The 15,452-nt window shown below is 39.4% G+C and overlaps 1 non-coding gene across 1 annotated transcript; it reads right to left on the bottom strand.

Annotated features, from left to right (window-relative positions):
• Nucleotides 1–9,462: 9,462 nt before the first annotated feature.
• Nucleotides 9,463–9,569, bottom strand: LOC141634934 (small nucleolar RNA R71). Its single transcript, XR_012539648.1, has one exon. It is a non-coding gene; the product is annotated as a small nucleolar RNA R71 (small nucleolar RNA).
• Between the last annotated feature and the right edge of the window lie 5,883 nt (nt 9,570–15,452).

Raw genomic sequence — 15,452 nt, 5'->3', positions numbered from 1 at the left:
ACAAATTTCTTTAATGGATCGCCTTCTCGAGTGGCACCGTCTTCAAGGAACTCCGGAATAAATAAATTACATAACAAATTACATAATTCATATTATACATTTGTAATTAAAATAAAATAAATCTATTAAATTACAAAACGGTGATACGAGATCAAAATAAATTACAACCGAATCGATATTCCCATACATTTCGGGTAATATCAACTAAAACTAAGGTCATATTAAGTAAAATTACATAATTCAAAATTACATAAAAAATTATGACAATCATAAATAAAATGTAGCATTATAATATGTATGAACATGCCCAATTTTTATTCTAAATCGCCTTTAAGGAGCCAATATCGTATATTAATCGGTTTTTGCGGATTTGCGTGATTTAACCTTTTATAATCACAATAATTACATAAATTCATATTTATGTGCAAGTTAATTACCCTAACCAACTTAGGACTCAAAATTAGTCTCCACTAACATATTGACAATAATTAACTTATATTTCTTAAAATTGTTCATAAATGGACTCAAAATTACAATATTATGTCATAAACTTCAAATAAATCATAAAAATTTAAAATAATTTAAAAATTTAAAATTTAAACTCATGAACATTCTGAAAAAAATACCATGACACTCATAATGTTCAAAAACTCAGGTTAAAAATTTTGAAATTTATCGAGAAAAAACAATGTTGCGGTTTATCGGATTTATCAATTATTTCCATAAAAATATGAGAAAATTTATTTTTATTAACTTTTAATTTTTAGATCTGAAATATAAGATAAAATACAACATTTGACGTTTTTCTTTAGTCATGAAGTATGTTTTAGCAATTTTTACTAATTAAAGTCACTATTTATGTGAGTTTTCATCGAAAATTCATAAATCATGCATAAAGACTTCATTATAGCCAATTATTTTATACAAATCTTGTAAAATTTCATGTGACAACATACTAAATTTCTATGACCATATTCGAAATATAACTCATATCAACCTATTTTACCATTTAAATACGATTTTAATTTGAAAAATCCATATTTCGAGCATAACAAGTCATTTTATTATGAAAATTTTCAGGTCATCATTAGATAATATATGTGAAAACATATCCAAAAATCACTGGAAAAATCGAAGTTTAGCTATTTTTAGTCCAAAAATGACATTTTAATCATAAAAATCACATTTTTAATGCCATTATTAATAAAAATGAACAATAAAATCCATAAATAAACAAAAATATCCTAAGAACATTTTAGGACCAGAAAATTTAATATGCATAATAAATTTCATGATATATCATAATAAACACAAATTTATAAGTTTTATTTGTTAATCGTATAACTCGGAAAAACAATAACCGATTTGCATGCAAACAACCTAAGGCTCATGATACCGCTTGTTATAAATTATTAATCTCATATTTCGACATATTCATATATGTGACAATTAATTTATTCATAAAATTAGATTTAGATCTTATGCATGCAAACATGAATAAGAATAAAGAAGAAATCGTTTTCCTTACTTTGAGTTTTCGGATATATGGGCACAAATGAGTTCTCCTACTCACTTGTTCTTAAGCTTTCCTTTCAAATGGAAGAACAAGGATTCAAAGGTAGAATCCTTCCCAAAGATATATACCCAAGATAACCTCTTAAAGACTAATATTATTTGAACTAGAAGAATATTAATCTTACTAAAATTGACCCCAAAATTATTTTGGCCTCTTGCTTTTTCGGTCAAGAGAAGAAGAAAGAAGGAGTAATTTTTTCTCTCTAAAATTTCTTTAAGTTTTAGATGTTATGAATGAATGAATAACCACACACATTTGTTGTAGTGTATATTAGGAAAAATATAGAGCAAAAACCCTTGGCCTTGCTCTAGGAAAACCGGGTATGGGGGGGGGGGGGGGGGTTGGTAATGGCCAATGCATGACCAAGATGCTCTTCACAAAAGCAACTAGGTGTGCATGGCTAGAATGTGTAGTAATCATTTTGTTTCCACTTAAATAATTAACACAAATTAAACATTACACTCCCTCCATTTTATTTTCGGCACTTATATATAATGGGAAGTCCATTTTATATTTTGTCATTTGTCAATTGTCACATGTCACAAGTTCCATGACATTATGTGTGTAAAATGTATTTTTAACAATTTAAAATCAACATATTAATAAAATATGTCACTTATAAAATTAACCTAGTAATTCTTAATTACTTGTACCAAAAAGTGTTTCCGAATTATAAACTACAACATTCTGTATTTATAATAATTTATTCATTCCGTTTTAATTGTTTCCGTAAACAATAATTTCATCCGAGTAATAAAACAATTCGATTACTTAGACCGTATCTTATCTAATCAAATTACAATGAGACACGTAAATATTACTTCCAAAATCGTCCGTCAATTATAAGTAATTTAATTAACCCGTATCGTCATACGATCAATTAAATAATCAATTAAGAGTGTTACCCTTTAGGTATGACCTAAGGGGATCAACTGATCACCTCCGTCGTACGACAGTAATGTCAAACTCTAGTCAGCCAATCATTATCGATATGTATGGACCAGTTGACTGTAAAATATTTGTTCCCACATGTATTCTTAAAATGAGACTTAAACATGTGATCATCATGATCGACAGTTGTGATCGTATTATTGTCGGAGGACACATATTCCAACATTACTTGTGTCAAAAATTGTGAACGCTTGTTTCTTCCATCCATTTTGTAAAGGCAGTTCGATTTGAATTGTCCTAAGCGTTTGCACTTGGGAAAGTGGGATTTTTGGGATTAAGGGAGAAAGGCTTATTTTTGTATTTTTTGTGGGGAAAAGGGAACGTTGTTTCCTTTTCTCTTGTGTTGATGGGGATGTTTTTTTTGTATGTGGGTTTTTTTTTATTATGGGGATGGTTATTTATGGTTGTGGGGATGGTTGTATCCTTCCTGTGTAGTAAATGACTGCCTAAGTATCCACCTGAAGAGGTGAAATCAAACCATGCTCGTAGTTCGAAATGTTCTGTAAATTTGATTGGGTTTTGTGGTTGTATCCCTCATACATAAGAGGGACTGCCTACGTATCCACCTGAAGAGGTGAAATCAAACCATGTTCGTAGTTCAGGGTGTTTTTGTGAATTTGTTTTAGTGCAAATGGATGTGCCTTTGACATATCAAAGGACATTCAAAACGGGCAAGGTGCCGTAACTTAGACTCGATAAAACATGCAATTTCAAATCAGAACGCGTTGAGGAACTTGACTTGAAAAAGGGTTAAAGTGAACGCTAGTTGTAAAACTAGGCTGAGGTCGTTGGTTGCTATGGTTCAAGGGTAGTATTTCTTGAGTTGGTTTAGGTTTGTCGGTTTTGAAAAATCCTCCCCGTCTAGGTCACTCAGTCTCACTGTGTCCCCCAAAAGTATTTTATTGACCAGGTATGGCCCGGCCCAGTTGGGTTTGAATTTTCCCCTCGGATCGACGGGTAGCGGTGCTTGGACCGACTTGAGGACCAAGTCGCCCTCCTTAATGTTCCTGGGTTTGACCTTCTTGTTGAATGCCCGTTGTATACGTCGTTGGTATAGCTGGACGTTGTGCAAGGCGTGAAGTCGTCGCTCGTCTAGAAGAGTGAGTTGGTCGTACCTTTGACGGGTCCATTCCGCCTCAGGGACTTGACTCCCTAACAGGATACGTAGAGAAGGGACCTCTAACTCTACCGGTTGAACCGCCTCCAAGCCGTATGCTAGGTAGAAGGGTGTGGCGCCTGTCGGTGTTCGAATGGAGGTTCGGTATCCCCAGAGTGCTAATGGGAGTTTGCTCAGCCAATCGCAGTAGTTGTCTTACATTTTCTTGATAATGGTGATAAGAGTTTTGTTAGTTACCTCCACTGCTCCGTTAGTTTGGGGACGATAAGGGGATGATCGATGTCGTTTGATCTTGTATTTGTCCAGCAAGGCCTGAGTTTCTGCCCGGAAGTGAGAGCCTCGATCGCTGATGATTTCATGGGGTACCCCATATCTGCAGATGATCTTGTTTTGGTTGAATTTGGCCACTTCTTTGGCGGTCAAAACCGCATATGACTGCGCTTCTACCCATTTGGAGAAATATTCGATGGCGACGAGGACTAAACAATGCCCCTTGGTGCCTACCGGGTTAACTTTCTCGATGATGTCGATGCCCCAGGTCGAGAAAGGCCAGGGTGATGTCATGGTGTATAAAAGGGATGATGGTATGTGTTGTATGTTGGCGAAGATTTGGCAATTGTGGCAATGTTTGACGTAGTTACGGCAATCGGCTTCCATGGTGATCCAGTAGTAACCTAGCCGCATAATTTTTCGGGTAAGCATCATTGCGCTCATATGAGGGCCACATTCTACGTCGTGGACCTCTCCCTTGGGGTGTTCTTTTGTATAGTTGATTTTGGTTTATCACGAATTGTGATGCAAGTAAACGGATGGCTCTTTGTCCTCTTGGGTCAGAGTTAGGAGGGAATTTGTTTTTGGTTTTGTAGTTGAGGATGGCTTGGTACCAAGGTTCGACATGGTTTTCCTCGTCGTTGTTGATGGCACAAATGTGAGCTGGCTCGCTCATTCTCTCGACATATAGGGGCATCGATGTCATGTCGTCAGGTATGTTGACGAGCGCGGCAAGTTTTGCAAGGGCATCAGCAAATTGATTTTCCTCTCGCTGCATATGGAATTAGTCAAATTGGTTGAAGAACTCGGCCTCTTAATTGATATTTGCTCGGTAGGGAGCTAAGCTGTCACTTCGGATTTTCCATGATCCGGCACCTGATTGATGATGAGCGAGGAATCACCGTGGACCCTCAGTCTCTTGATGCCATGTGTGATTGCTGCTTGTAGGCCGATGAGGCATGCTTCATATTCAGCGGCATTGTTGGTGACGGCGAAGTCTAGCTTGACTGAGATCGGAACATGTTCTCCCTCTGGTGATATTAGAAGGATTCCTACCCCGAAGCCTCTCCGATTAGATGCACCGTCGAAGTATAGGTCCCATGCGTCGGAGTCGGCACAAAGGATGTCTTCGTCAGGAAGTGACCATGTGTCGGTCGTTGGATCCTCGTTGAGGGATTTTCTGCTAGGAAATCGGCGACTGGCCTTCCCTTGATAACCTTGAGGGGTACAAACTTGAGATCAAACTCGGACAGAATGAGTGTCCACCTAGACAGCCTTCCGTTTAGTACGGGTTTCTCGAAGATGTATTTGACCGGGTCCATCTTGGAGTAGATGTGGACCGTGTAGCTAAACATTTAATGCCGCAACTTTTTTGTTGACCATACTAGGGCAAGGCATGTCTTTTCCAGTTAGGTGTACCTTGTCTCGTACTCAATGTACTTTTTGCTGATGTAGTAGATGGCTCGTTCTTCGCCATCGACTGTTTGTGCTAGCATTGCTCCCATGGCTGTGTCGGTAACTGTCAGGTACAGGGATAAGGGAATCCCCAGTTGAGGTGGCATGAGGACGGGAGGCTTGGATAGGATTTCCTTTATCCCGTCGAAGGCTTTTTGACAGTCGTTGTCCCAATCGGTGTGATCGGAGGCGCGAAGCTTCTTGAATATTGGTTCACAAATTATGGTGAGCTTGGCAATGAAGCGGCTGATGTATTGGACCTGACCGTGAATTCCCCGAATCTCCTTCTCGTTCTTAGGCCGTGGCATTTGTTGGAGGGCTTTGATTTTGGTTGGATCAATCTCAATGCCTCTTTTGCTAACGACATATCCCAAGAGTTTTCCGGAGGTGACCCCGAATGCACACTTCTAAGGATTTAGTCTCATGTTATATTTATGCAGAGGAGCGAAGAATTTCCGAAGGGCACCGATGTGGCCCTCCCGTTCTCTTGACTTGACGATCATGTCATCGACATATACCTCTACCTTCTTGTGCATCATATCATGTAGGAGAGTGAAAGCGGTTCTTTGATAGGTTGCGCCGGCGTTGATGAGACCAAAAGGCATGACCGTGTAGCAATATGTACCCCACTGCGTAGTGAATGCAGTCTTGTGTATTTCTTCCTCAGCCATTTTAATCTAGTTGTACCCAGCATACCTGTCCATGAATGATAGGAGGGCGTGCTTGGCAGTATTGTCCACCAGAATGTAAACATATGGCAAAGGGAAGTCGTCCTTTGGACTCGCCTTGTTCAGATCCCTGAAGTCGACGCAAACCCGAATTCTTCCGTCTTTCTTCGGTACAGGCACAATGTTGGCCACCCAGTCAGAGTATTCAGACAATTTGATGAAACCAGCCTTGAACTATTTATCCACTTCTTCCTTGATTATCAGGGCCCATTCAGGACGCATTCGACACAGCTTCTGCTTTACAGGTTTAGCTCCGGGCTTAATGGGTATCCGGTGCTCTGCAATTTCCCTGTCAATCCCAGGCATATCTCTGTAGGACCAGGCGAATACGTCCTTGTATTCGTGGAGGAGGTCAATGAACTATTGTCTTTCTGAGGGGTCCAGGGTTGTCCCTATCCTAAGTTCTTGATGTGTATTGTTGGTTCCTACGTTAATAGGTTCGGTCTCCTCAATGACAGGGGTTCTGGTTTCCCGTTTGTCAAGTTCTTTGGCTAAGTGAGGTGGGTAGTCACTCAAGTCAAATTTCTCATAGTCATTCACAATTGCATTGTAGTTAAATTGAGACGAGTCGTAAGCAAACTTAGCGTTTATTAAGTTGACACGAGCGAAAAGCTCGGAGAGGACAGACATCTCATGGTCGGTCAGAGGCGACACAGCAGAGGAGGTGGCGCCTGGAACAGGCTCCAGGTTGTCACCTTTCATGGGTGTGGGGGTAATCCTAGTAGACTCAGCCTCTGAATCAGCCACGACTTTGTGATAAAATAGCAGGAAGGGGACCTTGACCGGGACATCAGGAGTGTTGGGAGCTATGACAGACTCTAACTCCGACTCAGACTCAGATTCAGATTCTTCTTCACTACCCTCTTTGAACATAGGTGATGTGACCATTATTTGAGCGTATTTAGTCCCCGAATTAGCCTTGTTCCCATGCTTTTTAGTGCATATTTAGGTCATTTATTGTCTTTAGTCCTTTGTTTTGCATATTCTTTGAGGTTTTGATCCCTTGGTAGGAAAGGAGTGCAAACCTTGCATTTTCATGGCAAAATGAAGCTAAATTGATTGAATTCAATGACCAAGCATCAAAGAGAAGACAAGACTAGAATGCCTTTGTACATATTGTTGTAGTTGGGTAATGATGAGAAAATATCCTTGCATCTCCGATGAAATCCCCAAGGATTATATGAAGAAGAAGGAAGAAAAGAAGAAGGGAAGAAGCTGACTCAGAATCCGAGCGGATTGCCCCCTGGACGCCCGTCCAAGACAAGGAATCCGAGCGTCTTCTTCAGAGGGACGTTCGCCCAAAAGACCCACAATCCGCCCGTCCAGCCATTGAATCCGCACGTCCAAAAGCCAGACAATCCGCTCGTCTCGTGCCCTCGATGCACTGATTGTGTTACAGCTATTCGGTTTTCTTCTTGTTCTATGAAGGATGCGCATACCTCGGAAAGACTAGCAACAAGGAGACTCGCATATTTTTCTGAGAGGAGCAATTCCTCAAGGACTTAATCGTCATTTAAGCCCTTAGTAAACCCTAATTTGTGTACCTAATCCCCACTATAAATACCCCATTAGTCTAATTAGATAATGATGTTCTTCTTATCAATCTTTAGTGTAGTTTATATCATTATAATCTCTCTTTAATCTTGTAATAAAATTTTAATCAAGTCTTAATACAAATCTCATTTCCTTAATCTCTCTTTTGTTCATCTTTCATTTTGGGTAATTGAAGATTATTTGGGTTATTATTGGGAGATTGACAACCTTCCAATCAATAATCAAGTACTTCTATTATTCTTTGCTTTATTATTGGAATCATTAGTAGGTATAATTCTCTTAATCCCTTTTTAATTATTGTTAATCATCTTCATTTATTCATCATGTTTTACTTTGTTGGTATGATTGACAACCTTGCTAGCATGTTCAACATGATAATGAATGAGTAGTTTCCTTAACTAGGGTTAATGGATAATTAGGGGAAACCAACATGGGGGATTATTCATGCTTAATTTAATATGTTTTCATAGTTTATTTGCTTGCTTATTGTGATCTCAACTTATGCACATGTTATGTTTGATGAAATGCGAGCCTACGAATCCTTGCATTTTTTACCCATCACCTACCTTTTCAATGAGACTTGTATGACATAAACCAACTCGAGTCTCATTAGACCATGCATATAGTTGAGTAAGGAAGATTAAGTTGACTTGTAGGTGTTGTACAATCTAATCGATTCGGCTCCGGAACCCAAACTTTCCTAGGATTGTAACATATAAACCAACTCGATCCATCACAACAATAATTGCTTGCTTATAATTTGAGAATATGTTTGTATGACCAATTCCCATGAATCCCCTATGACCCCATGACACCCTAGTGCCTTTTATCAATTGTTTACATCTCTTTTTAATCATCTTTCTTCTTTACTTTCATTGATATTTAGTTTAGTGATCTTCTATTCCAACCCCAAATTGTGACACCCCTTGACACCGCTACTTGCAATTGAAAATCTCACTTCAATACCGGGATCCGACCTTTACTCACCTCTTGACTAATAGCAGAGTTGTTTGTGGAGTTATAAATATTGTTTTGGTCTAGGTGCTCCTAACGACAAGTACCGAAAACTAAACCTCTCAAGAGGGCTCGACCAAAAATGGCGCCGTTGCCGGGGACGGTGTTAACTTGATTTAGATTTTCTTAGATTGTTATTAGTTGTGTCTTTCTTTGCCTTGGGTAAGTAAAACTCATCAAGGTTTGTTCTAATAATTTTCAAGTTGTTTGATATTTTTCATGTCTAGAAGATCACAAGGTAACTTGTTACCCTTTTATCACGAAATTGAAAGGACTTTGACAAATAATAGAAGACTTGCTAGAGGTACTTTGAGAGGTATTGGTGAGGTTGTAGATATTCAACCAAACACTATTGAGTTCGTCAGCCCTTTTGCAAGAGAAGGTGAGGAGAACTCAGCACAAAATCCAACACAAAATCAACCCACAATGCCTAAATTTTCATCACATTGCGTACCAACCGAGGAGAACCTACCCAATGGTACTCCCACACCACAACACTTAACCGGAAATTTCATTGCCAAATCCGCATTTATCCAATTAGTCGAAAGAAGCCAATTTGGGGGGATGCTTAGTGAAGACCCTCACTCTCACATGGAGACTTTTTGTGACTATTGTGATGCGATTTCTCAAACCGGTGTAACTCAAGACCAAATTCGATGGGTCTTATTTCCTTTTTCTCTAATTGGCACCGCAAAACAATGGTTGAAAGGCCTTGATAAGGCTACTCTCGGAATTGACTCTTGGAAGAAATTGGCTCTAGCTTTCTACAAAAAGTTCTACCCACCGAAAAGACTAACATGCTAAGTGCTAAAATTACGGGCTTTAAGCAAAGAGATGAAGAATCTTTGTATGAAGATTGTGAGCGATTCAAGGGAATTTGTCGCTCATGTCCTCATCATGGACTTAGCGAGTGGTTCTTGGTACAACAATTTTGGAATGGTCTTTATGAAGACTCAAGAAACATTCTCAACATGGGATCAAATGGTATGTTCACCGAAGTTGACGATAATCAAACTTGGAACAAGATTGAGGAAATGGCGGTCCATAATTCACAATATAGTAGACCTCGCAAGGCTACTAGAGGAGGAAAGCATGAAGTGGACTCTATTACTCAATTGGGTGCTCAACTTAGTGCTCACATTGATACCATCAATTTGAAGTTCGAAAAAGCTATGGCTAGACTTGAAGAAGCCTCAAAATCACCAAAGCAACATGTTAATGCCATGACGGCATCTTCATCAATCCCAAGCGGGATATGAGAGAATTGTGGAACTTTGGGATATGACCAAAGTGAATGTAGGGGAACAAATGAACAAGTGAATGCTTTTCAAGCATACAAGAGTGGTACTCCTTATTCAAATTATTACAATGGAAACACCAAATTCCACCCAAATCTCTCATACAAAAGCCAAAATTTTCAAAACCCCACCCCACCTCCCATGAGAAACCAAAATCAAAGACCCTTTTACAACCAAAACCAAAGTTACCAAAACCAAACTCCATACAATCAACAAAATGACCGAAGTTTTGATGTCCAAAAAGCGGTCCTCCAAATGCAAAAGAATCAACAAGAGTTTTTCACTCAAATGCAAAAGGATAGTCAAGCAAAGGAAATCACCATCAACAACATCCTAGCCCACACCAAAATGTTGGAAACCCAATTGACTCAACTAGCATCTTCAAGTTCTCAAAGACAAAAGGGGCAATTACCACCTCAAAGTAATCCCCCAAGACATGAAACGATTATTGCCATTCACTTGAGGAGTGGTACGAGGTATGAAGCACCAAAGAAGCAAGTTGAGGATGAAGTTGTGGAAGCTAGTGACAAAGAAGAAGTTGTGCAAAACTCCAAGGATGGAGAACCATCAAAAGAAGAAGTTTCAAAGAAAAGTGAAGACAAGGCCAAGGAGAAGGAACCCATTGTGATTAGACTTTCTTTTCCAAGTCGTCAAGCTAAGCCCAAATTTGATGACCAACTTGGAAAATCTATGGAAATTGTGAAGAATTTGGAAGTCTCGATTCCTTTTACGGAATTAATCAATCACGTGCCGGCCTATGCAAAGTACATGAAGGACATCCTTACGAAAAAGAAGTCGATCCGGAAGCTTGAGACTATCGCCTTCACTAAGGTGAGTAGTGAAATCCTTCAAGGGAGTTCACCTTTGAAACTTAAAGATCCAGGAAGCTTCTCAATACCGTGTACCATTGGCGACACAACGATCAACAAAGCCCTGTGTGATCTAGGGGCTAGCGTGAGTGTTATGCCGTATTCGGTGAGTAAAAGGTTAGGGATGGGAGAACTTAAATGTACCAATATCATACTCCAAATGGCCGATAGATCGACGAAAACACCATTAGGGATATAGGAAGATGTTCCCGTAAGAGTTGGGAAATTTTTCATCCCGGTGGACTTTGTCATTGTTGACATGGAAGAAGACTCCAATATTCCAATCATTCTAGGGAGACCTTTCTTTCACACCGCGGGTACGGTGATAGATGTGAAGCATGGAGATCTCACTCTAGAGGTGGGAGATGAGAGCATAACTTTCAATCTTGACAAGACCATGAGAGCTCCCCGTTTGCATGAACCACGTTTTATGGTTGATCATTATAACCGGAAGGATGATAAGAAGAAGTCGGAATTTCAATGGAAAAAGAAAGTTGATGATGCTCCATCAAAAGAGCAAGTGAATAGCAACAAAGAGAGCTTGAAAAGCTCACCCATGACAAGTGAAGAGGATGGCCTCATTGGCCAAATAAAGAAAGAAGGAGAGTTGTCTCTATCAACTCAAGAGATTTTTAATGACCAAGTAGATGAAGTTTGTGGTCTTTGGGACGATGAGTTTGAAGATATTTTTAATCCCTACATTGGTAATGCTATCGATCAAGACCAACATGAAGGACAACAAGTGCAAAGATCTATTGAGGATCTTTATCATGATAATGAACAAGCTTTTGACTACTTCTTCAAGGTGTTGAGTAACATTAACAACACCTTGACCATGCCCCCATGACATCTCACTAAGGATGAGAGTTTGGTGGAGTCCTCTCCAAACCACCATTTGTAAATATTTCTAACTCCCTAACTTGCATTTTAATTCTTACATTGCATTTTTGTCATTTATGGATTTTTGTGCCTTGATCAAGATATTCATCATTTTTGAGAGAAGTGAGGGAGGGACTAATGATTTTATTGATGTGTAGTGCTTTAACTTAGTGTGGAGATAGCAATTGCCTAGGCTATTCATGCCTTTATAGTGCCCCTACAATGAAGAACATGGGATTTGAAGAATGAAAAGGACACGGGATATGCAAGTGCACGGATGGACCTGAATCCGGGTAGACCAGGAGGAATTAGAGCGGCTTAAAGGGTAATCCGCTCGTCTTACAGGAATCCGAGCGTCTGTAAAGGAATCCGTCCGTCTAAATGAGCTGCAAAAATCAAAAATCTGGTCTGTAAGAGAATCCGAGCGTCCCAGCTGAGAAGACGCTGCTCAAATCGCCGCTCGTCTTTGTAGAAAGACGCTCGTCTTTTTGCCAGTGCAGATTAAGAAAAGTTCTTGTAAGAGAATCCGCTCGTCTTTGAGGAAAGCCGCTCATCCCACATTCAGAATCCGCTCGTCTTCTTTGAAAGACGCTCGTCTTTAGGCGAGTTTTCCTGAAGCCAATTGAGCAGAATCCGAGCGTCCCGACAGGAATCCGCTCGTCTTCCCCTGCTGTTCTGAATTTTTCGGGTGTTTTAATACACCATCCCACATTCATTTCATTCATTCATTCATTCAAACGCTACCCATAAACCCCAAAACCCCAAAACCCTCATCCTCTCCATCACCAAAAACAAGATTTCCTCAACCAAATTCAACAAAATCAAATTCAAACTTCCTCAAAACAACAATTAATCACTCCTTTTGCAATAATAATTGATTCAAGCACCAAAATCTTCAACCTTTGAGTCGATTTTTGAAATACAAAGAAAAATCCTTTCATCTTAAATCGATTTGGGTATAATTAGAAATTGAAGATTCTCAATCTTTTCTTGGTGTAATCGACAATGGCAAGAACAAAAGGAGCAACAAAGGCACTCAAAGCAAAGACACTTTCGAAAAGGCAACAAAGCCTTCAAGCAAGGAAAGCTTCAATGGCTATGGTGGTTTCTAATGCAAACTTGGAAGTTCAACAACAACAAGATCCTCCCTTGGAAGCAACAACAACAACAACAACTCCGAAAATCGCTCAATTATCCAACTATCCGGAGGTAATTTTCATTTCCAACTCCCATAGGGATACATTTGCCAAGTATGCTAAGAAAGCCATTTTGCCCACCAAATTCATTTGTGAAGATGCCTTGAACAAATTGGGTGTCCTTGAACAAACAAAAGCCTTCTTTGAAGCCATGGGTTTGGGTAAATTGTTCACCACAAGAGAATTGACATACCCCTCCCTTACCTTGGAATTCTTAAGTTCATTGAAATTGACTAAGGTAGAGACTAGAGAATACATCGAGTTTCGTCTTGCGAATGTGAATAGGCGCATCACCTTTGATGTTTTGGGTAAGATATTAGGCCTTAGTGATACACCATATTATCAGAAGATGCCCGAAAAGTATGACCCCGCTCCTCTTTGGGAGGCAATTTCAGGGAAGAAATTTGTGAGCTTTCATGCTTGTCGCGCTCTATTAGTCCACCATCTGGGCATTAGAGTGTGGCACAAGGTCATCAGGAATACTATAATAGAAAGAAAAGGCACTAATCACTTTACCAAGCTCGATTGTGTTCTACTTGAGTCGGCCTTAAATGAAGGAAGGGAATTCACTAAGCCCTACAATGCTCTAAGGCTTTTGATGGAAAGATGGCTTAATGTCGATTGTGGTAAGGAAGGCACCGCTCATATTGTAAATGGAGGTCTAGTTACTCTCTTGGCCAAGCACTTTGATCCAAATTTCAACAAGGATAACACCTATGTGTGGTGATCAAAGAGGGTCATCTCATTAACATGGATGCCATGATTAACAAGTACAAGTGGGTCAAGCATAATTCTCTTGACACCAACTATGGGTGGCTAACCAATGATGCTACATCCTTCACTTTGCCTTCCAAGATATGCCGATTGAGTGCCCACCGAACAAACTACCTTCTTCCACTCTCCAAGGGCGCCGAGTACATAATCCGTCAACAAAGGGGCAAGATTGAAGAGCCCTCCTCCTTCATTGTCACACCACCCTACCCATTCAAATATCAAGAGTTCAAACCCAAAGATGTTGAAGTGGGAAATGATTACATCACCCTACTAATGAGAGAAATGCATAAACAAGCTTATAATGATCGAGTAGATACATACTTGGCCAAATATCCACCCCTCCTTCATTTAGCTAGGCAAGGACTACTTGATCCATAATGTCCTTTGCCTAGTTGGGCGGATAGGGAAGTTATCTTTCCAAGCACATCTAGGGGTAAAAGACCGGGTGAAGATGAGAATGTCGAAGATGAGAATGTTAATGATAAGGGTGTTGATGAAGAGGTAGATGAAGAAGAAGAGGCTAATGAAGATGATGAGGAAAGTGAGCAAGATCAAGGACGTGAAGATGGGAGTGGAGATGATTCCACTTTCATGGAGGAAAATGATGACAATGATGATATGATGGAGGATTACCAAACTTTGGAGGCTCCTACCCTCTTGAGGTTTGTCTATTCGTTCTTTGTTTTCTTTATTTTATCTTGATCATAGTTTGGAGAGTCCTAGCAACACGAGGACTAACACCTTGGCCCCATTGAGGTGTTCTTTTTATTGTTCCCACATGAAAAATCCCAAATGACAATATATAGTTTCATGCATTGCATTTCGTGTGCATGAACTACCCCAAAATTTAAGACATTAGAAATAATGTTTATCTCGGTTTGGGGAAGTACGTGCATACGTAACGGGAGGTAATCTAAATTACGCTATCCGTCATAAACAAAAACTCATGCATCATGTAGTGTAGCTTAGTATAGCTTGCATTTAGTCTAGAAATCATGCATCATACTTGCATAATTTCCTATCATATTAGCCATTGAGAACAATGCCCATATTAGTGTGGGGATGGGAAATTCTAACTTAACTTTTATTCAAAACTCCAAAAAAATCAAAAATTTCGAAAATATCAAAAAAATTGAAAATTCAAAAACAGGTTCATTTCCTTTGTAGTATAGTCTTGTGTATATATTGTTTGTATATATTATGTTTGTCTATCCTTGTTCACATTGATCGACTACGCCATATCCGAGACATGAGGATATTGAAGACCGCATGGTATGATCTTTCCAATCTCCTTTTTCCTCTTTATGTTAATGACTATGTGGCTTTATTTTGATTGATGCGGTATAAACAATCTGAATCTAGGACTTACATTTAGATTATTTGGCATATTAGTTGGTAGAATCATATGCAGTAGAATGTATATATGTTAGTTGCATCATGGCACGTAGTTGCATGTTAGAAAATTTTGCGAAACCGTCTACTTGGGAAGCTTGACAAGTGTATATAGGCTCTAGTAGATGCTTTTTCTTCTTAAGACTTTGCTTGTTAGAATACTTGTAAAACACCCTAGGATGTGTCATGCTAGTATCCTTTGACCCATGGATTTAGGCCTAGTCAAGAGTACCTTGTGGTGTGATAACTCCTTGGCTACCGTTTATTCCAAGGTGACCCTTGAAACCATGCAACCATCATTCATCCATGTTCTACCACATTTTGTCATCAAAGGGAATGGGCACAAAAAGAAATAGATTTGAGTTCAAGAAATGAAATG

This window comes from Silene latifolia, chromosome Y (assembly GCF_048544455.1).
Source record: "Silene latifolia isolate original U9 population chromosome Y, ASM4854445v1, whole genome shotgun sequence".
NCBI classification, from domain to species: domain Eukaryota; kingdom Viridiplantae; phylum Streptophyta; class Magnoliopsida; order Caryophyllales; family Caryophyllaceae; genus Silene; species Silene latifolia.
The sequence above is the reverse complement of the archived record's forward strand: the minus strand, read 5'-3'. Positions and strand labels throughout refer to the sequence as shown.